The sequence below is a fragment of the Corythoichthys intestinalis genome, chromosome 5, assembly GCF_030265065.1.
Source record: "Corythoichthys intestinalis isolate RoL2023-P3 chromosome 5, ASM3026506v1, whole genome shotgun sequence".
NCBI classification, from domain to species: domain Eukaryota; kingdom Metazoa; phylum Chordata; class Actinopteri; order Syngnathiformes; family Syngnathidae; genus Corythoichthys; species Corythoichthys intestinalis.
The window spans coordinates 41,304,872-41,331,659 of NC_080399.1; the positions used below are offsets into that span (position 1 = coordinate 41,304,872).

At 39.1% G+C, this 26,788-nt stretch overlaps 1 long non-coding RNA gene across 1 annotated transcript; it reads left to right on the forward strand.

Moving 5' to 3' along the window:
- The first annotated feature begins 5,858 nt into the window (after nucleotides 1–5,858).
- On the forward strand, nucleotides 5,859–26,788 carry LOC130915648 (uncharacterized). Its single transcript, XR_009063114.1, has 4 exons — nucleotides 5,859–6,182; nucleotides 11,817–11,990; nucleotides 23,978–24,125; nucleotides 26,620–26,788. It is a non-coding gene; the product is annotated as an uncharacterized LOC130915648 (long non-coding RNA).

The window sequence follows — 26,788 nt, forward strand, 5'->3', positions numbered from 1 at the left end:
GCTCATTGCAGGAAAGCCAAAGCCATGGTGGTCCGATCTGGTCCCCTTTTCTAACAACCATGATCAAACCAAAAAACAAGATCAATGTTCTGTTTAGTTTTCCATTTTTGGGCAGGGCTTTAGCCTAACCAGATTAGTGGATTCTTTTGGCGTGTGACTCTAGTGTTGTTTCTTGTTGATCAGAGGCACATTCTGCTCAATGCGATAAGCTTGTGAATTTCTTTGTTTACTCAATGGAAATGGATGAAGTCTATCACAACTTCCTTCTGCCTTTTGGGAATCTACGTCCATGTTTGTATTACTGTGTACCTAAAAATGGGCATGTTAATCATCTCAAAAGCTTTCAGCAGCATACACAAATCATTGCTCGCGTATTAGCCTTTTTTATGAGCCTCTAAATACTGAAAAAGAAATTCTAACTTGTATAATGTGTTGTTGTAAGCTAAAGTGATATTTGGGCTTTCTCAAATGATTGCAGTAAAATAATATAGATTATTTCAAATCATCCACTTCTATGTTTGTATGTGTTTCAGGTTTGAGTTAACGGAATTACAATGATTAACTTTGTTTTTCCACAGAGACTCCCTGTCAGTGGGGGTGTTTTTGAATGTAGCACATCTCGGTACATCACAGCAGAAAGACTTTACCACTAATATTATTACACCCAGACGCCACTTGATTACTTGTGGGTAGATCATGGCGTTGGAGGATTTGCGCACAAGTTGGATCCTAATAGCAGATTATTCATGAACTCCAATTGCATGGAATTACTGTGAAGTGAGTGGCTGTAATTACATGGTAAATCAAGCGTACCTTAGGTGGGTGGCTAAGATATGAAATTCAAATGACAGCAACATAACTTTATTTAGTCTCCTCCGTTCTCAGTGAAGGGTCATTTGGTAATCCAATTTGGTTAAAGAATACAGTGGAATATTGGTGTAATTTAACACTTTGTTTAATTTTAATAACTACGAGCCATTTTATTTTGACGACACAGTGATTCATATTCTCTCTCTCAATGACAATTAAAATCAAAACTGGTTCTTATTATATTTGTAATGATATCATATTTAAGACCCTTTAAGAAAGCAGACGTGTCAATTCAAAAGTGCATTCACAATTCAAACTCCACATACAGCAAACATATGTACACAATAAATCATGAAGTGCACCAACCAAAAATACGATATGAAGTGATAAAAAGCTGGCAGTTTTTGGCCGACCGTGTCACTGCTTCGGGTGGCTATTAACTTCCGAACACACACATACAGTACTTGTCTCGGTGGTTCTTCTATTTTTTTTATGCAATCGTTGACCTTGCCATTTGGTAATCTTTATAATGTCCTGACGAGACATTGTAGAAGTTGTCATACAGTACTTGCTCTTCGATGATACTCTCGTCGGTTTGGTCCATTTTTGCGTTTAGCAAAACAATGTTTGGAAATGGCGGTGATTTCGCGCTGAACCGGAAACAACAGTCTGAGCCGACTAATCACAGTCCATTTGCGTCACGTCACCAAGCGTCGACACGTCGACCAGTCAGAAAATTGTGGAGATGCACGTCAGGCTATGGCGAAGGGTCGTAAATCGGGTCTGCCTTGGCGGCGTAGGTCTGCCGCAGAGGCATAACTCAGCCTTTTTGTTGTTGTTTGTGCTTATTCTGTCTCTCTCTCCTATTCTCTTTTTTTCTGTCCCCCCGTAACCCCTTCCTTTTCACTGCTTTCTCCTAATAAACGAGGCACATTGAATGATCACAATGGGAGTATGTCATACTCCCATGTGATACACAGTGTTGTCAGTAACGCATTAACGCGTTACTGTAATCTGATTAGTTTTTTCAGTAACGAGTAATCTAACGCGTTCATTTTTCTGCACCATTCATTCATTCATTTTCCATGCCGCTTTTCCTCACGAGGGTCGCGGAGGTGCTGGAGCCTATGAACTGGTTGCCAGCCAATCGCAGGGCACAAGGAGACATACAACCATTCACGCACACACTCATACCTACGGACAATTTAGAGTGTTCAATCAGCCTACCATGCACGTTTTTGGGATGTGAAACCAGAGTTCCCGGAGGAAACCCACGCAGGCACGGGGAGAACATGCAAACTCCACACAGGAAGGCCAAAGCCCGGGATTGAACCTTTGATCTCAGAACTGTGAGGCAGACGTGCTAACCACTCAGCCACCATGCCGCCTTTTTTCTACACCAGCAATCTGATTAAAGTTAGTTTCCTTAGTGTCTCTGCGTTACTATTTTTTCATTGCCTCATAACGTATGTAGAATGAAGAATATTGTAGTCATGTACGAAGAGCATTTTGAATAGAAAACGCTTAAATAAAAGGTTCCCAGTACGTGTTTCCATGACAACCTCTTAGCTAGTTCCTGTTTTGGTCTCGCGTCACATGTGTTGTGGGTCTGAAGGCGTGGGTCAGTCGGGTGGACATTCGAGCTGTGTGTTGAGACGTTGCGAGGGAATGCTGATCTGTGGATATCCATGAATGAAGGTGAGTATTTTTCATTCATTCTGGAGGATATCAGCAAAAGGTTGGACCCCCTACATGCGCGGCCGTTTCGTAGCTTTGCCGTAGCAACGACGGGCAGTCATCGCTCCAAGTTGGCAAGCTTTGTTTACATCATATGCGTGTTGCACAATTATGCTGTGAGGTGATGTGTTCGTTTAGCATCTGTGGGATGTGTTGTAAGTCCGATTGAGTGTAAAGTGCTTAGTTGCCGCCACGTTTTGTGGCCAAATTGACCGCGTGTGTGTTGAGAGGAGTACTTCCGGTGTTCGGCTATTCCTTACTACGTGGCGAAACGTCCTACACAATGCTCAGCGCGCTTGCGCATGCATTCGCACGCATGCGCACATTGGTTAGAAGTGGCGAAAACTCACTATTTTTGTTTTTATTTAATTTTTTAGAACCTTTTCATTGCCTCAAAAGTACTTTTTGCATGCATTACCCTCTCATACTTATAACCATTGTGTTTTTTTGTGTTAGCTTTGAAGCAGTTGACCACATTAGTCACGTAGCATATTTAAATCATCCTTATTTGATATAACTACATTTAAATCTTTTCTTAAGGCATTTTTTTAGTACGTTCTGCCTGTATGCATCTAAAAAAAACAAGTTCAGAGCGCACGGTAGTACTTTGGGTGTCAAATCCGACTAATGTGGACGTTTCGCCGATGTAGGAGATTTTGGCACAACACCGGGTTGTGCACCCTCATCCGCGCCCGCCACCACCTTTGCAATTTTGTGCAGTCAGTTTGCATTGTTTTACAATGGCACTGATACGCTGTTAACCATAACCCGAAATTCAGAAGTTTTGACATTAGGCTTAATCTTAGAGTTAGCGGGGTTTAATTGGTCGGTGGAGTTGATTTCAACAAATTCCAAGCAGTTTGTCAAATATTTGTTAGTTTCAGGGCCCCGGAGTAGCTAAGATAGCACGAAATTCTGATATTCCCCTTTAAATTCAATCATCGGAAAGTCAATTACATGTGATGACATTTTTCTGTTGTCATTCCTATGTTGAGGCGGCAAAGGGAGAAAAATGGGTAAAAAGTAACTGATAGATTACTTTTAAAGTAACTTAGTTACTTTGATAATTAAGTAATCAGTAAAGTAACTAGATTGCTTTTTAAAAGTTACTTTGATAATGAAGTAATCAGTAAAGTAACTAGATTGCTTTTTAGAGGCGTAATCAGTAATCAGTAATTAAATTACTTTTTCAAGTAATCTGTGACAACACTGGTGATACATTAAAAATGTTCAGACCAATTGGGCACTCAGATTTCCATTCTCTGTGTCAAGCTGCTGAACAGATCAGGTTAAAATTAAAGAAGAAAGAAAGAAAGAAATTTGAGGATATGAAAGGCAAAAACAAGAGTATGGGCTGCAACTCGCAGCACCCAGAGTTAAATGAACATAATGTACTTACTGGTGCTCTGCCATTGGCTATTGGCTAGCAGCCTTTTGGGATCCATTTGGCTCAGAGAGACCTCTGCTGTATTTGTATGTGTGTATCTCAGCATCTTCATTCAACAAGAGGTGTTCTGACAGCTTTACGTGAGTGAATTAATTTTTATTCTTTATTCCTTTTTTTTTCTTCTTTTTTTTTGGACATTACGAATTTTATGTTTACTGTGCATTAATGTAATTGTAAAATCATGTATTTGTTAGATATTTTGATACATTTTTATGTTTTATAAAAGATTTATGTCTGAATTTTGGGGGGCTTGGAACGGATTAGGGCATTTACATGGAAAACACGCCTCTGCTTATGGAATATTCAGTTTACGAAACTAATTCCAGGACCAATTAATTTCGTAAGTAAATGTACCACTGTATCTATAATAAAAGTCGCTCAACCAAAATTAATTGGTTGTGAAATTTCATACTGTAAGTAATGATGTGCCTCCTTTAAACAGTTAACCATAAACATTGTCTATACGTATACTGTTGTTACTAAATAGTTTCATTGTGGAATATGGACAGCCCAGCATGAGCAGTGAAACTTCTAGTTTCTTCACCTTCCCTTCCTATTTTCCCCATGATGATCGTCCAATTGTGTTTTGTAATGCGTCACTCCATCCTGCGTCCTCGGCCTCCACGCTCTTTGTTTTGAAGGAGAGATACAACAAATGAGGTCGACTGTTTATTTCTCAACAACTGCAGCTAGCTTCCTGCCAAGCAGTTGTGTCCTCTATCACTCAATTACTTCTCTCCATAAAGACATGCAGATGGGTAAGAGTGAATATGGGCATAATGACTTATATGCATTGATATTGACCTCTCATAGTATGATGCACAAACTTATATCCTGATTCTAGTTTTGATGCCCTTACCTGCAGTGACTGGAGGTTAGCAATCAAAAAAGGCCATTTGGAACCATTTCTTTCGAGCAAAACCATCTTTGTCTGTGTTATCTTCCTCCATATTCTACCACACTCCTTGTTCAGTCAATCTGCAGCCCTCCCCCATAGCTTCTCGCTTGCACTGTGAGAATCGGCGGTGGTGAATGAGAGCTACGCGCAAATTGGCTTACCTGCCTCCCTTCTGTGTGCACACCACCTCCAGTCTGACAACGGGTCATATTTAGGCCATCAAAAAGCACCATAAAATACCCAATTCTGGTGTTTTAATGAGGACTTTGTTCCAGTAGTGATTATTCACCTGATATGGACAACCTCACAAGCATCCTGCCAAGCTTGGAGATTCAGTTTTGGCACATCTAATTCACACGCATGAAGTCCATTTCTTAATTTATCCAATCGGTGGACAAAAATCAGTGCCAAGGGGAGTTAGTGACTATATGTATCTTTATGACTCCAGTTCAGTGGTTCTTAATCTGGGTGAGTAACTCTAAGGGGTTCGGTAAGGTAAAGAAACGCAGAGCCCCGTTTTCGTACGTTGAATAAATCTAGGCAAAGTAGCTTTTAAAGACCAAATGTGAAGTAAGGCTGGCCAACAATATTTTTGAATAATATCAATGGCTAAACAATTATAAACATATTTTCGTTATTTTTTTTAACGCAACCAGGCCCGGAGTGACTAATCGGGAGCTTCTGGACGATTCCAGAAGGGCCGGCCGGCCAGATGGGCCGGTCCGGGTTTTATTTAAAAAAAAAAAAAAAAAAAAAAAATTACACTGTTATCATTTTTTGTTTGGTATTTATTTGTGACAGTGTCACTGAGTATAACTTACATTCTGTTACCGCTGTCCCTGTGGGCCGTCTAAAAAAAAAAAAAAAAAAAAAACAGTATTTTTTTCCCAGACTCATCCTCACGTGTGCAGACGAAAAATACAGCATGCAGCTCCGCCCCCTAATTGTAGTCTGTGTATTGAGCCAAATTAGCTGCTAACTCGGTGCTCGGATGGATAAAAAGAGCAAGGGTGGCGCTGAAAAATAAGAATTAAAAAGAAAAGCACTCGTGAAAGAATCGGCAAAATGCGCAAAAATAGCTAATTTTTTTCATGCAACGACCTTGCTGCCTCAAACTACAGAGGATTACAACGAAAGTGGTAAGGCCAGATGGCGAATAAAATGCAACTTGCACCGTGTGATACGACAATATGTAATTGTGGAAACTTTGGCTTCTTGTAGCACCTCACAAGGGATATGTAGCAGCAAGCATTAGCCATAATGAACACACCACAGGTGCAGAGCTGGAAGGTAAGATTGCCATGTCGTTCAGCGAGTTAACATTAGAATTAATATAATCAATTACGTGGCGTTTTTAAAGTGGAAATGGAAAATGGATAATAGTATCATTAGAAGTTGTTACAATGTGCAATACGTATTCTTTATTTTTCATATTGTTATGTTGCTATGTTTGTTTTATCTGTAAGCACTCATTTTGTTAATATTTGATGTTGCAGAAAAGGTCTTATTGATTCATTTATTTTAGGGCTGTCAAAATTATCGGGTTAACGGGCGGTAATTAATTTTTTAAATGAATCACGTTAAAATATTTGACGCAATTAATACACATGCCCTGCTCAGACAGATTTAAATGACAGTACAATGACATGCCCACTTGTTAATTGTGTTTTATGGAGTTTTGCCGCCCTCTGCTGGCGCTTGGGTGTGACTGATTTTATAGGCTTCAGCACCCATGAGCATTGTGTAAGTAATTATTGACATCAACAATGGCGGGCTACTAGTTTATTTTTTGATTGAAAATTTTACAAATTTTATTAAAACGAAAACATTAAGAGGCGTTTTAATATAAAATTTCTATAACTTGTACTAACATTTATCTTTTAAGAACTACAAGTCTTTCTATCCATGGATCGCTTTAACAGAATGTTCATAATGTTAATGCCATCTTGTTGATTTATTGTTATAATAAACAAATACAGTCCTTATGTACCTTATGTTGAATGTTTATATCCATCTTGTGTCTTATCTTTCCATTCCAACAATAATTTACAGAAAAATATGGCATATTTTATAGATGGTTTGAATTGCGATTAATTACGATTAATTTTTAAGCTGTAATTAACTTGATCAAAAATTTTAATCGTTTGACTGGCCTAATTTATTTTTCAAATGTATCATTTAATATAGTTTTTTTTTTTTTTTTAATCCATTTTTAAATTTGTTCAAAATATGTTGTGTTGCACTTGTTAAAATAGAGCCACCTTGTTAAACAACCATTACCTGCACTGAGTTGGAATACACAGAATTACAGCCCACGGCTTTAGAGAACACTGAACTTAACACGTGTATGCATAATGACATAATTTTAAATAAGTGGGCCGGTCTGAGGCATGAAATTCCAGGGCCGAAAATGAGTCCCACTCCGGCCCTGAACGCAACCCTTCCAGATTTTTTGTTTAACCCATAGCAACGCCCTTGACAACGAAAATGCTTTTCTTCGACAATCTTCGGAAATTACGTCAGACAGAGAACTGCGAGGGAAGTCCGCCATGGAACAGTATTGTTGCATTGCTTCTCGGTAAGATGCCACGGTGGTGTGTGGCGATGTATTGTTCTTAATCTAAAGAAAAGTTGTATGAGTGGCCAAAGGATAGCAGGGCACGTAAATGGACATCTTCGTTCGCACGAAGCGAATGAATTTCACGCCATCATTGAGTAGTGTTCTCTGCTACAAACACTTCGAAGATGCTTGCTTCCTCAACCGATCTGCTGATGATCAAAGATTTGCAAAAAAGTGTGATTTTTGGATAGAAGACTGATGACTTTGTCAAAGCAGAGCTGCCAACTGTTGTGGAATGAACAGTAGAAGGAAGCGACGTTAGCCGAAAGGTAACTCGAGGCAAAACCCCGATCGTGTTGTGGAATGAACAGTAGAAGCTAGCGACGTTAGCCGAAAGCTAACTCGTGGCAATCCCCGATCATAGTTGTATTGAGTTCATTTTCCCTAAAATTATAAATTCGTGAAAACTTTTCTTTTATCCCAGGCAATAGTAGGTGGTTTATTTACCTGACATGTTTCGGCGAACACGGCCGCCTTCGTCGGAGGATTCCGAAGGCGGAAGTGTTCGCCGAAACATGTCAGGTAAATAAAAGCTAACGTCGCTAGCTTCTGCTGTTTATTCCACAACATGATCGGGGATTTGTCAAAACTTTTCTTTTATCCAAGGCAATAGTAGGTGGTTTATTTACCTGACATGTTTTGGCTAACACTTCCGCCTTCGACCCTCTGGCGAAGGCGGAAGTGTTCGCCGAAACATGTCAGGTAAATAAAAGCTAACGTCGCTAGCTTCTACTGTTCATTCCACAACATGATCGGGGATTCGTCAAAACTTTTCTTTTATCCCAGGCAATAGTAGGTGGTTTATTTACCTGACATGCTTCAAATCATAAAAATAATAACAGCCTATATCTTACCAATTTTGTTATCTCGATGGGTCTTGTCTCCATTCCATGTCAGGTAGTCTGGACACATTGTTTGCATCCTGATTAGTGTCTGGCTAATACATGTACGGTCCAACATAAAATTCCAATCTCCTCCTCTTACTCCAACTCTTCAAAAACTTGGATCTCCTCACTTCCGCTCGATCTATCGCTTATATCGCTGTTTGAGTCATTGTTTGAAGGGCTTTGTAGGGCGGCCATATGGAGCGCTGCTATCGCTGTTCTCGGTGTGACGTATCACTTTCGGGTTCGTCCCCTTTCAGACTCGAACTTCGGAAACGCGAATATTTTGTCAAATATACAACATATAAATTATTTTTTCATGCTTTATTTGTTGGACAATGTTTAATTACTGTAATTGTGACCCTATTTGGCATTTTATGAAATTACTTCACATTTGGTCTTTAAGGCCAGGTTTCGGACTGGTTTGCTTCCAATTTACAGGCTTAATCCATTTCTTTTAACTGCTAGTCCTCGAGCTGATGGGAAGCGTAACTGGTTTGCTCAGCGGAAGGTTGACTCGCACTTAGTATGAGGGAATACAACAGACCAATGGGCAGTGTGGTCTCAAATTTTGACCTATTTATAAAACATGCTGTCAAAATGAGAGGAATTTTGAACATGAATTTGCTAAATTATTAGCTTGCTAGGTTAGATATATCGGTTTTAAATAGGAAAAAAATTGCCTTATTATCTAATTCCGAAGGGTATGGTGAATCCACATGTAAAAATGGTGGCGTCTGGTACCTTTAGCAAGGTTTAGAACCACTGCTCCAGTTATTTTATGACTAAACTAATTTCAACCACAACCATTGAAATGAAATCGACTTTAACCCAAATAAACCAAATTATGACTCCATTTCACTTCCTCAGTAACAGGAAGCCCCCAAAGTACAAGTTGGGCTGAAGCTGCTTTGCAGTGTAATTATGCATTTGATATGCCAATCAGACAAACGCTGTTGTTTGTTTGTTGAAGCTCAGTTGCTATGCAATAAGTTAAAGTGACTGTGACACAAAATAGCATGTTTATTTCGTATTTTATGTTCCTGAATGAAATGGACCTCTTTGATGTTTGTGGAAGCGATCGATATATTTATTCAAGTATTTTATTCCGTGCTACGAAAATTAGAGACTTCTAGCTACGGTCTCGGATTGAGGAATAAGGTGAATGTGACATCAGCGGACAAGTCATTTTCACAATACAGCCATTACTATCATATGCAGATGGACTGCAGGTTCAGTTGATTTTGTTGATTACCGGTAATTCGTTATTTTTTTTGCTTCACGCCCGCCCAATATGCTGCAGGCTTCTATTGCTACACCAGGGGGAGTGGTGTGAGGCTTTTTAGAATTCCTAAAGATCTTGTTTACTGCAGATAAAGGGCAAAACAAGTCCGACAATCGAGAGACCATCGGACGGACGACTCAGTGAGTAAGCTATGTGTTTTATGTTATGTCAAATATTCGGTTCATGGCAAACGCTTTAATAAGCAGATGGCTTGCCTTTTGTGGGTGACAATGCTCCTTGTCCACGGAGAAGGCCACGCGCCCAACGACCGGCGGCTTGTCGCACACTATGGTCGCCGGCCGATAAAGGCGTGCCTGTCGATAGAGGACTATCCTCGGCTTGGGCCCAGGGAGCCCCCCGCTCTCGTCGCCGGTTCTAGATTGTGTCAAGACTTCGACCCCCCCCTCCGCTCCGATGTCAGTCGGTTTGCCCACCGAGAATGCGCCATTTTCGGCGTTCATTCCCCTCTGCTTCCCCAGCAAGGAGCACTGCCTGCCTGCCGGGGCCGCAGCAGAACGACGAGCCGAAACCTGTTCGCCGCTGGGGGCTGGCCGATCGGTGAAGACAATCAACCCCGCTGCTTTGTGTGACATGAGTCGGGGTAGACTTGGAAAAGTCGCTCGGGTCACGTTAGCATGTAGCCTAGCGTTCACGCCTCCTGCTTTGTTTACGCTCTTTTCTACGTCTCCGAAGCCGAGGCAAGGAAATGACAAAAGCCAGACTAACTCTGGTGGCATTAAATACCGTTCGGGAGGTTTAAGAATGCAGTAATTTTGCCCTGTCGTACTGAATAAATGCATTTTTGATATTTCATATTCCATTTAGCACAAGACTGTTATTTGTCATAACTATACCATTTATTTAGCAATTCAGAAAAAATACTCAGATAAAAAGAATCTCCTATAAAAAAAAAAATTGGAATAGAGAGATTAAAACAGTGATGATATTTTGCTGCTCTCTGTCGCATTTTCCTCGTTCTGAATCTTCACCCTCAATGGGCTGAATTCGAAATCAGCTGAAATCGTTACTCTGGTGACGTCAGTACCCAGATGGAGGCGCTAGAGCGCTATAATGACAGGCAGGGCTAAAAGGCTGATTAAAAGATTCATTTCTCGTGATCTGCGCTTTGCCAAATTGTTGTATACAGTCAAATCGTCTCAAAATATGATTTTAATTCACCTAATAATGCTATTTAAGATGTTTTTTATGGTGTCACAGGCACTTTAAGTTCTATACTGAAATTCATGAGGAGCCCAAGATTCTACTGTTTCACCTTTTCTGTTTCACTTAATGGGTAATTTGGTGTGTGGAGATCACTGCTTGTTTGTTTATCTGTAGTGCCTATCATTGTCTTGACACAAGAAATTAGATTGTTGATCATGTATTAGGCATAAGGTCTCATATTTATTGAATTTCTCAAATCAAGTATGCACATATTAGTCTTCTTAGAATGAAGAAAACGTAGCACATCTCCCTCACCCAGATTCTTTCTCTCTTGTGTAAAAATCCAAAAATACACATGACCCTCTGCACTACGACAACGAGGGAAACAAACATGCTTTGTCACCCGTTCGTTGGTGCTTCCACTCACATGAGATGTCAAGTGCTGTGTCACTCACAGAAGCACAGTGTGTGACAGGGGCACACAAAATCTTTGTTCACTCTGCATGATATTACGGGGGGGTTGCTAAAGCGAGATAATGAACGCCCTATAGGGAGGTGCATTTTTATGTAACTTTACACTTAGAAGATTTTGTTTCGAGGCTCTCAGGAAGGATTTATTTGTGAAAGCTGAAAAATGTATTTGCATCTTTTATTTAGGAAAGAACAAGGACAAATGTGTGTACATGACTTAGAGAATGTTACCTGTTCAGATAACTTCTGACCCAATATTTCTAAAAATAAAAAAACATAGCAAGTGTAATTCCATTCAAGGAATTATCACAAATCTCCTACTGTAAATACAACATTCATTAGTAGTTGGACTGGACACTTTGGAAGGGATCCTGTGAAAAATCTTTTTCTGTAACCATTTTCACACTGCCAGTAAACTGTGGGAACATTTCTGGAAGATTCTTCATTGTTCTCCCATGTACAAAACACCGACCTTTCCTCTCATTGGCTGCATTTGACAGTGAATGATCAGTGCCACTGCTCCGATGACCATCAATGACAGCCAATGGGTCAAGAAACGCATGCTTGGATGCCTTTGGTGCAGAAGAACACAACTGGAAGACCTGATCTCAACCCCGATATTGTGAGCCAAGTTCCATGTCCAACATCTGTGACCTTTGACTTCACAAAAGGAGGTAATTTTAGGCCAAGCGTAGGAGAGGACAGTGAGTCTTGTCTGTCAACTCTGACGAACACAGTTCTAATTATGCTCCTGTCATTAAAATGACTCAGTGTGAGTGCCTTGTAGGCTTTTTTATTGCCGGATTTAATTTATGACTGCTTCATATCTCATTATTAATATGGTAATGGATCTCCTTGAAGAGATTAAGGGATGGAGTGGTTGATGGTGACAGTAAAAGCTATTTTGGATTTTAGAAACAGAGAGTGCTTCAGGGAGCTTCCACAGACAAATAGTGTCATTTCATGGCCGATTCTAACAACTCACACAGTACTTACATTTAGTGACAGAGACCGATACATTTCATCAGAAATATCGGAGTATGCGCGCTGCAGTGTTCTGTGCTTTCGAGGCCATGTCACAGTTCTCAATCACAGACATTTTCATTGTCTGATGGTAGAATTATAGAAAAGCAGCGGAAAAATGTCACAATATGTGATTGAATGGTGCGCACCCACATCAAATAATTCCCACTGAACCTTAAGTACGAGCAGCAGTCTAATACACATTGAATGACTTGCACATCAAGCAGAAGACTGTTTGTGGCTGTGTGTGAATAATGGCGGATTAAAAATTTGGAAAAACCCCTGAGCAAATCAATCAGTCGAAAAACATAATGAAACGTGCGTAAGAGGGAGATGAGGAAATATTAGATGGACTTTCTCATTCAATTGTCATCACTGATGATTTGGATGAAAAGTCTACAGTCTTGATTATGCCCTTTGTTCTTCCTTATTCACAGGGAAATCAAAATTCTATAGCAATCTTTGCTTTGTTTTAGATTTTATTATTTCATTATTATACTCTCATGGTTTTGAGAATTTTTACCTCCTAGATAGTCCACGCTTCCTACACTTGAGCGGCATCTCAACTTGGAACCACGTGACCTCAGAAGAGATTGTGAATGGCAATAGTTTTATGATGAATGTGGAAAAATGAAAGATGAGCATGGAATCCATGTTTTATTTTACTAACACTCAATTTCTCCGTATAGAATGTTACGTTATTGTTGCATGCAGTCAATGGATTTACAGCCTCAGTCACAGAACAATACATTTTGATTAATGTGCACAATATTTTATTATTATCAAGGCGGCATTGCTCGCATGCATAGTATGCTCCTATTGAATTTCATTATATCGGCATGCCACTGTGGCTGTGCCTTCTGCTTTTATGGAGCTAAACCCTGATGCAATCCAGCGATCAATACTCAGTGAGTCACACAAAGTGGACATAGGCCTGCATACTCTATGTTTTAACCTTGTTGGTTATGACGTAAACGCATTTGACGTGACATTTGCGAGAAGGCCTTGGCCTTTCGCTTTACCCTCTGATTCTTGTTTTTAAATGGACTTCATTACCATGGCCTCATTGGGATTTTGAAACGTAAAGAAATTTCTGATAATATATTCTTACAATACATTTATGCATTTTCTCCACATTCACATAAAGCACATCTCAATTTAAACAGCCATTTATTGTGTATGTTTCTGAAATGAGCCTGTTGTGTCTGTTTGGAAAGCAACACTTGCTTTTATACAGACCAGATGCTCGGATTTACCATGAACCTTCCAGGATTTAGTTTTCTGTCAGACACAATATGACATGTTTCAGCAACGTCTTTGCTTGTGTAATTCATAATGCAGTGTAAATACTGAATTTGGAGAATGAAAATACATGTTTCTTTTTGTCCAAGTTGAAAGCAATTACAGGAGACCTATTCAAGCCTTGATGTAATAAGCAAGGGTATAGGTTTGCATAGGGACATAACACTACCAACTTTTCAGGATGCTCAAATTATCCCGACCAACTTTTAATCAACCTTATTTGCATTATATAATGACTTCAGTTATATAGGTTATTTAGACTGTCTTGTTATACGTTGTAAGGATAGAATTGATCCTACCATTATTAATTGAATTACAGTACTTTCACTATGTTCACACTTACACTGACCCTTTTTACTCGCTGAATGTGCCAGTCCATTTTTCCCCTCAAACGCACGTTTGATTGGCTGATGACTTCCCCCCCCCCCACACACACACACACACATTCACAGCCTGACAGAAATACATTATGCCACCTCCCCCCGCCCTCCTACAAAAGACGAGGAATATTAGAATTTTCGTTCCGCCAGCAGCAGCCACTGTAAGTAATGTAAAAAGACGTCAATGTTGTGGAGGTGGGGAACACTCCACTAATTTTGCTACTGCTACAGTGCTTCAAGTCCATTTTACTCACTTAGATTTCTTGAAATAAGAAAAACAGCTGGCTGAAAATAAGCTTAACAGACTTATTTTAAGCAAAAAGTTTGTATATTTAATCTTAAAAGAAAAACTTTTTTGTCAGAAATGTTCTTAATTCAAGAATATTGTTCAAAACATTATTTGAAAGAATTTTTTTTCTTGACTTAGGTGAAAAATGACCAAATTTTAGATGTATGGGCGAATACGGACAAATAGTAATATTTATTAAAGTAAGTGGAAGAATCTGACACATGAATCTGTTAACTAGCCTTTAACACTCAAAAAAGATGGAGAAAATTATTTGACTAGATTTAACAAAAATTATCAAATTAAGATGTTATAAATGTGCAGTGTAAAAGTTATTATAGGTCAATACAGATTTATTTTTTGCATTAATCATTTAGCCTATCAATTAATTAGGTTCATATTGGTGAGAAATGTAGCCCTGACCCCCATTCACCAAATATGTTTGGTCTTATTAATGTAGTGTTATATCATCCCTACCAATATTAAGTCCAAACCTACGCCCTTAGTAATAAGTGAAATGTTTTCGCAGTAAGATAAAGAAATGGAAATGCAGGCATTTCCTGTGCTCTCTGAACCAAGGCAAGTACTGCAGCACTTTAAAATACATTTGACACTAACCAGACACTTGATGAATATAATCTGTAATTGTGTGCTTCTAATGTTTGAATATGTAAATGGAAGAGCTGTTTTGTAATCTGAAGTCGGGTTAAAAAACATGAAAATGTTTGCTTATTTTGCTTATGTCTAGCTGTGTTCAACCTAAGATCCGGTCTGGCAATGTCGCGTTTCACTGGCCATGTTCGGTACATGTAGGGCTTCCCATGTTCCAGTATCGTGTTATTTAACCAATATCTGTAGCTGTGTCTAAGCAGTATGGGAATCGCATGTCAAACCTAGTTATTCTAATATGCTTATGACAATGTTTGGCCAAAGTATCATTATTGTTTGACAAGGGTTTATTTGCTTTACAACTCAAATTCTGCTGATGTACCTAATGGACTGACATGCTGGTTTCATTTCTGAGTATATTGAATTGCCAGCCCTCAGCAAGGCCTTTCCTATCGGCCTAATAACCTTGAGAAGCACTGATCGTTATTGATACAACTTGAAATTATGTATTTGTAAACAGCTATTTCCTTCATTTCATAGCATTTGTTTTAACTAAACTATTGGTATATACGGATCACGAAGATAAAAGTCCTAATATTGCAGAAATACTTTAGTACAGTATTTGTTTGCTGAAGCTTAACCAAACAACTCCAATACAGTTTTTAAATTTGAACTTTTGAATTCCGTTTACACGGAAAGGTAAAAAGAACCAATTGAATTTATACACAAAGAAGAAAAGAGAACGTCTAATGGTAGGGTCATGTTGGCCGCAGCTTCGGCTGAACACAGCAGTGGAGCCCCCTCGCTGCGCGACTGCAGAGAACACTGCCGCTGTGACAGACTGCAAACGTGTTGAGACTTCAGCTCGAGATTTTGTGAGTCTGCCACTCACAAAAGAAACCTTCCATCTGGTCATTGGTGGAATCAGAATCATGAGTAAATAGTGGCCTAAAGAATACATTTTATATTATTTCAACCAAGTTTAATCCAAAAATTAAAAAGTGCTAAAGTCGGACTCCGTAAACAGTGGGTTTCTGTTTCTGCATTGTGGTCCAACCCCCACCCCTCACTTTCCCTTGAATACTCAGCAGTACATTAGCCAGAGAACTACTGTTACAGTCTTCCCACTCTTGAGAACAGCAGCAGGAGGCAGCTGAGTGTTCCAGCAAGCCCCCACTGGTTAATGGCGTACAGTCCTCTTGTCACCCTTCCACTTCATAACCAGAACTCCCAAGGAGCACCGAGGTTGCATTAAAATAGATAACACAGCTGCCAGACTACAGTAGTGGACAGTTATTTGTGATAAAGACTTGAAAGGTCGAGCTTTCCCTTTGACCCTACATGGGACTCAGTGCCACGACCTTCGAAACATACTTTAATCTCTAATCCGCTCCTTGGTAAAATACTGTATATGCTGTAGCAGGGCCATTCCTGACCAATTTGGTACCCAAGACAACATATTTGGTGGTGCAACCACCCCAGCCCCCGCAACAATAGCGACTTTCACCACAAATATTTAAACACTCACACTGTACTTCTTTTTCCACTAGCAGTTTGTGTGTGGGAAACTACTGGAGTTGGCGTGCGGACAACGTGGCTGTAAGAGATGGCCTGGGATGTACAAAGGTGGAAGGAAAATATTTCAGAAGAGCATCTACAAAGAGAAGAAAGTGGGATGTTAAATTAAATTAGCCATATATTTGCCATAACCATAATAGCGCCTAACTTTAGCAGCTGACTGTACAGTGCCTTCCAAAAGTATTCGGCCCCCTTGAATCTTGCAACCTTTCGCCACATTTCAGGCTTCAAACATAAAGATATGAAATTTAATTTTTTTGTCAAGAATCAACAACAAGTGGGACACAATCGTGAAGTGGAACAACATTTATTGGATAATTTAAACTTTTTTAACAAATAAAAAACTGAAAAGTGGGGCGTGCAATATTATTCGGCCCCTTTACTTTCAGTGCAGCAAACTCACTCCAGAAGTTCAGTGAGGATCTCTGAATGATCCAATTTTGTCCTAAATGACCGATGATGATCAATAGAATCCACCTGCGTGTAATCAAGTCTCCGTATAAATGCACCTGCTCTGTGATAGTCTCAGGGTTCTGTTTAAAGTGCAGAGAGCATTATGAAAACCAAGGAACACACCAGGCAGGTCCGAGATACTGTTGTGGAGAAGTTTAAAGCCGGATTTGGATACAAAAAGATTTCCCAAGCTTTAAACATCTCAAGGAGCACTGTGCAAGCCATCATATTGAAATGGAAGGAGCATCAGACCACTGCAAATCTACCAAGACCCGGCCGTCCTTCCAAACTTTCTTATCAAACAAGGAGAAAACTGATCAGAGATGCAGCCAAGAGGCCCATGATCACTCTGGATGAACTGCAGAGATCTACAGCTGAGGTGGGAGAGTCTGTCCATAGGACAACAATCAGTCGTACACTGCACAAATCTGGCCTTTATGGAAGAGTGGCAAGAAGAAAGCCATTTCTCAAAGATATCCATAAAAAGTCTCGTTTAAAGTTTGCCACAAGCCACCTGGGAGACACACCAAACATGTGGAAGAAGGTGCTCTGGTCAGATGAAACCACAATTGAACTTTTTGGCCACAATGCAAAACGATATGTTTGGCGTAAAAGCAACACAACTCATCACCCTGAACACACCATCCCCACTGTCAAACATGGTGGTGGCAGCATCATGGTTTGGGCCTGCTTTTCTTCAGCAGGGACAGGGAAGATGGTTCAAATTGACGGGAAGATGGATGCAGCTAAATACAGGAACATTCTGGAAGAAAACCTGTTGGTATCTGCACAAGACCTGAGACTGGGACGGAGATTTATCTTCCAACAGGACAATGATCCAAAACATAAAGCCAAATCTACAATGGAATGGTTCAAAAATAAACGTATCCAGGTGTTAGAATTGCCAAGTCAAAGTCCAGACCTGAATCCAATCGAGAATCTGTGGAAAGAGCTGAAGACTGCTGTTCACAAACTCTCCATCCAACCTCACTGAGCTCGAGCTGTTTTGCAAGGAAGAATGGGCAAGAATGTCAGTCTCTCGATGTGCAAAACTGATAGAAACATACCTCAAGCGACTTGCAGCTGTAATTGGAGCAAAAGGTGGCGCTACAAAGTATTAACGCAAGGGGGCCGAATAATATTGCACGCCCCACTTTTCAGTTTTTTATTTGTTAAAAAAGTTTAAATTATCCAATAAATTTTGTTCCACTTCACGATTGTGTCCCACTTGTTGTTGATTCTTGACAAAAAATTAAAATTTTATATCTTTATGTTTGAAGCCTGAAATGTGGCGAAAGGTTGCAAGGTTCAAGGGGGCCGAATATTTTTGCAAGGCACTGTACCTGGCTCAATTAGGTGTTCGGAATGGGCACCAACTTTGACGGGCAAGGTTGAAAAATAAATAAATAAAATAAATTCATGAAGCACAGCAACTACACAGGACCATCCAATAATAATGATTTAAATGTTATAAGATTATAAACAAAAATGAAATTGAATATTTTAATGAATTAATGGCACATTTAGTAACACATGTTTGCATTTAAATCCATAGCACTTTTAGTCCCCCATACCACAGAACTATGAAATCATTAATTGCATAATTAATTGTGTAGGCATTTATTTAATTAACCTTAGCACTTTTAGGCAAAGCAAATTTATTTGATCAGCCCAATTTAACACAATGTAAAAGTGCTTCAGATCACATAAAAATCAGCAAGACACAATTTTAGCCCGCCCATACACTTTGTCTAACTTTCTCTAAAATGGGGGAAGGAGTAAATTTAACTGACACTAATCCAAAACTGGCTGAATACTGAAAATATTTCTAAAAAAACAGGCCTGGCTAACGTTACAGTATAATTTAGCTTTAGTAGTATGTCATCAAAACTCTACCTAACTAGAATATTCTAAATACCTGCTAGCATACATGTTTATGCAATTACAAAAAGTTTTTTTCATCACAACAAACCTCTGTCTTTTTCACGTTTATGCTCTTCTTCTTTCTTCGTATTTCTAAAATGCGACCCAGAGGGCTTTTGTCTTTTCATGACTTTGTCGCCGTAACGTCGCTCAATTGCAGAGGCTAAAAATAACACCTTCAGGTAGCTCGCTGGTCTACGGGAGGGGTGAGTGAGATTAGAGACTGTGGTGAAATTACTGCATCACAGGAAACGGGGAAACGAGCAGAAGGTGCATTAGAAAAATGATTTCATTATTATTTAAATACTTATTACTATATGTATTGTTTTTGTGTTGTTTTATTGTCATGTACTGTATAATTTTTGGAAAACTGCTATCATCAAATATTATTTGAACATTTTTCTTGACGCCCTTTTGGACGCTGTGACGCCCCTAGCATTTGCCGTGCTCGCCTTATGGACCGCATGGGTCTATGCTGTAGGATAACTTTGAGTGCGCTCAGAAATCTGGATTATGTAGATTCACAAGACCATATAGGGAGTTTTTTTGTTGAATTATTTTTGGCGCATGCGAAATTACTTACGGTGATAAGAAGTCACAAACATGATGGCAGGCAATGAAGACGCAATGAACAGTTAGCAGACGAAATCTGCAATATATAAACACTTTAACGTCTGAAGACAAGAGGACATTTAGAGAGCATCTTAAATATGTACAGTATTTGCGACAAAATCAAAGTAATTCAAAGCCTTACGATTTTTTTTGTTTCAAGGATAGTTGGGACAACTTCTTCTGCAAAGGACAAACCTGTGATCGTGCTGATAGTGGACTGATGCACACTATGCATTTTTTTAATCTCCTCTAAATGACAAATAAAAAGTTATAATAGTACTGTGAGCCTCATAAACCCTGTTAGTATCACAACCCAGGCTTCTTCAGAGTGTCCTGTGTTCTGACATATTAGCATAACTTGTCATAGTCTTGTTTAGCATACCCGTATGCTAAACTAGAGCTTTTCCACACATTAAATGTTGCTCAAAGTGCTTTATAATATTTAGAATTATTGCTAAATTATAGATGTAGTTGTCCAATGACCCCATGCGACGAACACTGGATTGCATTTGATAAAGATTTTCCGTATTGAAATACGGATTTATGGAACATTATGTTGTGATATTAAATATGATATATACGTAATACTGTACAATAACAGTCATCAAATCGTTAAAAAACAAACAAACCCTAAACTAAACAAAAACGTTAAAACGACAATACTGCAAATGTATCTGCATTTTAATACAGAAAAGGTGACTTTATGAAATATAGTTCAGTGTATGCCAAATGTGACGTACACTGGATTGCTTTTGATAAAATATTTCCGTATTGAAATGCAGATTTATGGAACATTATGTTGTCATATTAAATCTGACTGTACGTAATACTGTACAATAAGAGTCATCAAATCAATTAAAAAAAAAAAAAATTTTAAACTAAACAAAACAAAAAACGATAAAACAACAATACTGCAAATGTATTTGCATTTTAATGCAGAAAAGGTGACTTTATGAAATATAGTTCAGTGTATGCCAAATGTGGTCATTAACAACTACATCTATAGATTAACAAGTATAATTATTATAAAGTGTAGCAACTTTTAATTTAAGGGAAACACTATATCGGGGTTCACTCAATCCGGACCTCGGAGCCACTTTTCCTGTCGTGTTTTCCATGTTTCCCTTCTCCAACACACCTGAATCAAATAATCAGGATCATTATCAGGCTTATGGAGAGGTTGCTGATGACATAATCATTTGATTTAGGTGTGTTAGGGGAGAGAGACGTGGAAAACACGACAGGAAAAGTGGCACCGAGGTCCAGATTTAGTGAACTCTGTAGTATATATTCAAAACGGTATGGTAATCTGACAGAACACAGAGTTTAATCTCCGGATCGCCACCGGTTATTTATTTTGTTTTTTGGGGTCCCTTTCAGTGTGAATGAAAAAAAAAACCTTTCATCACACGCCTAACAATCAGGCCGTAAAATCGACCACATATGATGCAAAGCAAAAAATGTAAACAATGGCATCACAAAAGATATCCTATTGATCAACACCATCTGAGATTAATCCATAAACCACCAGGGAGTATGTCGCTTTTGATCAAACCTGTTCTCCTTGCCTTTGCACATACAGTGTGGGGATGAAAGATTAAAATGGGAAAAGTACTCAGAAAATGGTTAGGTCAAGAGTAGGAAGGAAGGAGAAGAAATCAAGACTGCACAGAAAAGAGAAGACATTCCTTTCAGATGAGGGGATTAAACCTGTGGTTCGGATACAAAACATTGGGCTCGATGTAAAGCTATATTTCACGTGTGCACAAACTTAGGCCTATTTGGGTTCCTCCCTATGAAAAATTCAAGCGTTGAGTCTCTAGAAGTGATGGTGCCAGAGTTCAGCCGGAGGGGGGGGCATCCTGCCTAAAGAGTGTGTGTCTTAATTAACTGTAAAGTGGGCAAGCTGCATGCTGCCCCGTCGCCGTGCATATCAACGATCTGAGCGCCTTTCGAAGCACATTAGCAGACAAGTCCCCCTTTGTGAAGCAGGAGAGTCTATTCAACGGTGGTCGGTAGAGGCTGGGGAGCTCCTCATGTCTCTAAAACGAGTTTGCACATGAATGCTGCTGAGAGCTCTGCCCTAATTTGGAGAGCTCTGTTTTTGTCTAATATCAAACTGAGAATCACATGTCGTTAACCTGTGTGTAGCAAAATAGGGAAGACAAAGTATTCATTGTAGTTGTGACACTTGGAGTTTAGTATATTCATGAGTATGGTTAAATATAAGGTGACCAAACGTCCTCTTTTGCCCGGACATGTCCACTTTTCACATCCTGTCCAGGGCGTCCGGCGGGGTTTCATAAATTCCTAAAAATGTCCGGTTTTCATTATTTTTCAGGGTACTAATTAGCGTGTGATGAAATTGACTGACGCTTTGCACAGAATATTACTGTACTATACTGCCTGTGATGTGTTCCCAGAGAGGCTTCCCAGTTGCTAAGACTTTTATTATGATCAGTACGCATATAATCAAACGCTCATGTACCCAAAAGAGTATTTAAGACGAAAATACCTTTAGCCTACTTTGGATACAAATTTGTACATGCGTGCGCAGTCACAGACTGGCTTTATCATGACGTCAAATGTGTATTCTCATTCACTAACAAACCTTTGTCACGACAGGAGCTCACATGCTATCGGTATGTACACTTGCTAAACTTACTTTTCGGCAACTGTAGATGTCTGACAGAGCTTTGTACTGGTGTGATTTGTAAAATCCCGTTTGGTGTCGCATCGTTGCGCTGCCGATGATTGTAAACTTTTATAGCAATGTTTGATTTTGCCTCGGCTACCGGTGGTCGCTAATAGGGTAGCTGTCAGTGAGCTAAGCTGCGCTAGGTATTATGGGAAATGTAGTTTTACACTGCTGCATTTGGAAACATGCTGTTTGAATTGTTTGTCAGTTTATTTCGGTTATGGTTTGCGTGCAATCTAGATCATTTAATGAGAATAACAATTGAGTAGGAATAACAATTTGTCAACGATTGTTGTGAAAGTATTTATATAAATGTTTAGTTGGTGCATATAGCCTACTGTGTGTGTGTATTGACTGATTCCCATGGGTCTGCATTGTATTATTATTATTTTTTTTTTTTTCATCATAATTTAATTTTTTTTTTTTTTTTTTTTTTTTTTTTTTTTTGCGTTTTCATTGTTTTCGATTACTTAATAAAGTATAAACTATAATAAAGCCTATTGCTTAACCTCTGAGTATTTGAATGTGTGTCTTTGGTCATATACTATCTGGCTATAATTTTTTTTTGTCACACTGAATTGTTCTATCCAGACGTAGGACGCACACTTTAAATATATTAAAGTGATACAGGCATCTAATAAAATTCAAGTATCTAAAGGTCGGGCCGAGTGTCCTCATTTTTGAAAATCAAAATAGGGTCACCTAATATACTGTACAGTCATTTCAATTTGTAATGTATTAAATCTGTTCAATCCAAGCCATCACTTGCTACTCACTATGCTCATTAACTCAACTGCCACTGACATCTAGTGGATATAGGTGGAATTAATTCCTGAATCCAAAATTAAGACCTAATTAGACCAAAAATGAATTTGATGGTCGATGTTTTGCTGATAAGCATTTGATGGCAACATTTTCACTATCTGTTGCATATGACAGGGATACATATAAAATCCATTAGAATCAGGCGGGCTGGCAGTGAATAAATGTGCTTCAGTGTCATTTGAACTTTGAGGGCATGAGTAAAAGAAGGGGGAAGAAAATAGTTCAATCTAATGTGACAGCAGTCCTTAAAAATTCCTTTTTATACCAAAGTTAAACAAACACACTTCTGCAATGACAGCCAATCCTATACTTGGTATTGAATTTGCACCTGATTGGTCCTTCTGCCTGGTTTAATTGCTGACCTTGAAGTGCTGGCCGTCAGCCATATTTATGATTGACTGCATGCAGACTTATTGACTGCTGACAGCTCTGTAGGGAGGTCTGGTGGGTTGGATGTCTGTCCTTTTATTGCTCTCTGAAACATCTAAGTGACGCTCATTGCATGACAGACTGATGCTTGGACTGCGCTAATGCACCGAAAACTTGTTTAATTGGACTGATGCAAGACAAACAAGCTGATGAGAAAGCCATATATACGTGCATGCATTCGTTCCGATGTTTTGCGGAATTCACTGTAATCCAGATTCACTGTAATCCAGAGCATTATATGTATCAATAGGTTAGCCACTGTTTGTTTATTGACATCACATTTTATCATACTGTACGTCGAATCACTGGCTTCAATCCCATTCACACTCAGTGGTTTGATATGATATGAAACCTGACATGATAATTCATCATGACCGAGTAGCATCCTACATAGGCCAGTGTGTTAGTAGGGGGTTCTGGCAACAAAGCTCTGTCTCGCCTGCTCATTCCTTTGTTGTGATAAACAATTACGAAAATCGGTTTGCTAAAAAGTACATCAAAGACGCTCGAACAAACTCACTTTCCATCTTGCATGTGCTACAGAGGCAGTGGAGAGACAACAAGAAAGGTTTGGAGGAATAAGCAGAGTAAAGTGGGTTTGCCATGGCTGAATTTGATGGCAACAGCGGTGGATCTGTCAGAATTCTGGGATATGCAGTATGCCTAAAGAAATTACTACAGCTTTCACTGAGTGAGTATGAATCCTACGCTTGTGTGATCTTATAGAGGCCTAAAGTGTCAGTATCTGCAGTCACAATATTAGGTTTTACAAACTGTATTTCAAAGGACAGGAGCAAGTTCATTTCTCGCTAGAAACTGAAAAGGATGATAATTGCCATGAGCCAAGGTAAGGTACTTAAAGTCAGTGCTAGCTGTCTGTACCATTGCATCTCCTTAAACCGAATCCCACAAAACCCAAAATATCTCAGTCACGCAGTAAGAGGGCATCAAAAGGTTAATAGTGCATGACGTTTTCCGTGGACTATTGGAAAAATATTCCATGTCCAAGAAATGAAGGATGTGAAAAATGGTTGTTAGTTATCAGCAAAGTTAAGGTGGAGATTTTTGTATTTACTTTTTATTTTATTATTAAAAATGCTTGAGGTTTTTGTAACTCCAAGCAATGGCATAGGTTTGGTCTCAACATAGGTAGGGACAGCATAACCTGCATGAACACCTAATGCTGGGGATAGGACATTAATAGGACTAAACAGATTGGGTGAATGGGGGTCAGGGCTTCATTTCTCACAAAAATGAACCTAATTAATTGATAGGCTAAATGATCAATGCAAAATAAATATGTATTGACTCATATTAACTGTCATATGTATTGGTTCAGGTGATACAACATTCGATTCAAACCTTTGTTATCAAAAACTACGACAGAAACATTTTGGAAAACTTCCAGAATAAATGTCTGGATTTTATAAGCAAATTTAAAATTGCAATATTTTAAAATAAATTACATTAACATACACACTTATAATCTCTTAACTATCCAGGAATGCAAAAAATATACATTTGTCTTAAGATCACTCAACATTTGTCGAAATCAATAAATAAATACAACTGAAAAAACTGCATAGCCAGGGTATAACATAAATAAAAATGGAGCCTTCCTTCAGGTATAACACTTGTGCTTTTGTGCACAAGCACAACCAAACTCAACAAAAAAATGAAAACTTTTTACCTTGATTATGATGAATGTATTATTATCTGAAAAATGTCTAGGTGGCAAATAAAAATCTTTTTAAATAAAAATAAAATAAAAAACAAACTAGAAAATAAATAAATACATTTTAAATAAATGCAAGTCATCAGCCAATCACACGTGCGTTTGAGAGAGAAAAATGGACCGGCACATTCAGCAAGTGAAAAGCGGTAAATCTAAGTCTGAACATCAGGAAAATAATTTACTTTATAATGGTAGGTTTAATTCTATCCTTACAACATATGGGAAGAAAATTTAAATGACCTATATATTAAATGCAAATAAGGTTGCTTTAAAGTTGGTGGGAACAAGTTGAGCATCCTGAAAAGTTGCTAGTGTTACGTCCCTACCGTCCCTATGCAAACCTACGCCCTTGACTCTAATTATTATGTGAGGTAGGTGCCGGATCCGAGCTCAGCTCGCCAGATCCGCATAACAATCACACCCGCTTAACGTCAGTGCGCCAGATGCGGTCCGAATCAGCACTATGACAGTCCAAATGATAGGTTACTCACTGTTCCATGGCGGACCATGCAGACTGGACAGGTTCAAACTCCCACTTAACGTCAGAGCGCCAGATGTGGCCCGTATGAACACAATGACAGTCCAAATGCACACTGTTCCGGAGTTGACCGTGCAGACTAGACGCGCTCAAACTTGTATGGTAAGTGCTTTATTCAAAGTCATAATCGCGTATTGAACTTACTGCTTGACTGCTAAACAAGTCATTCAATCGAGCGTTCATTAAATGGCCCGTGGATTCAAGTGATTTGCCAAGTCGGCAAGTTAAGTAACTCAAAATTTGTTGCATAACAACATAAGGAGGTCAGGAGGAAAAAAGCATTTACTCTGTGTTACTGTAAATGTTTCAACGTTTGAATACTATCATTCAAACTGAGCCGCTCCCCCTTGTGTTTGTGTATTTGTGTCCTTTGCCTTAATTGTCGCCTTGATTGCGCAGATGGGTGAGCCTGGGACCAGGTGCCGCTGATCATTGTCAGCAGCCTACTTAAACCGATCCTTGGCCTCACATCATCACCAGATCAACAACTCACCTCACCTAAAGAATCTTGTAATCCTAAACTGAGCTCATTTTTGTGTTTATTTATTTATTTATTTACTTATTTTTATTTTCCCTTCAGGCAAGACAAATCCAAACAAACATACAGCATTTATATGTGTTTACAATTAATTCAACCCGAAAAGAAAAGGGCTGACGGGAGAAGCCGAAACTTATTGAAACCCGTCCCCAGTAGACCATATAGGACGCAGAAAATATCGAATATCAATTTTTGCCATTCAGATTTCGTCGTGATTACAAGTTGTTGTTGTTGTTTTTTTTTTCTTTTATAATAACCATCCCCTCTGATTGTTCATTTTCCCAATAGTTCATTGTCAATCGTGGCAATGTGCTCCTTATGTTGATGCGTCCTTCTCCTTCGAGTGTCAGAGTCATGAGTGATTTCCCCCCTAGATCCTGTACTGCTTGCCTGGCAAAACTCCTGCCTGCCAGTTTACCTGTTCTATCACAAAACTGCCCACCGGATTCTTCGGACACTATCTACCACTCCCTCTCATTCTCAGTGAATTAGTTCCCCTGTTACCCCAGGGCCTTAACAAATTCAATATGTTGTTTACAATGA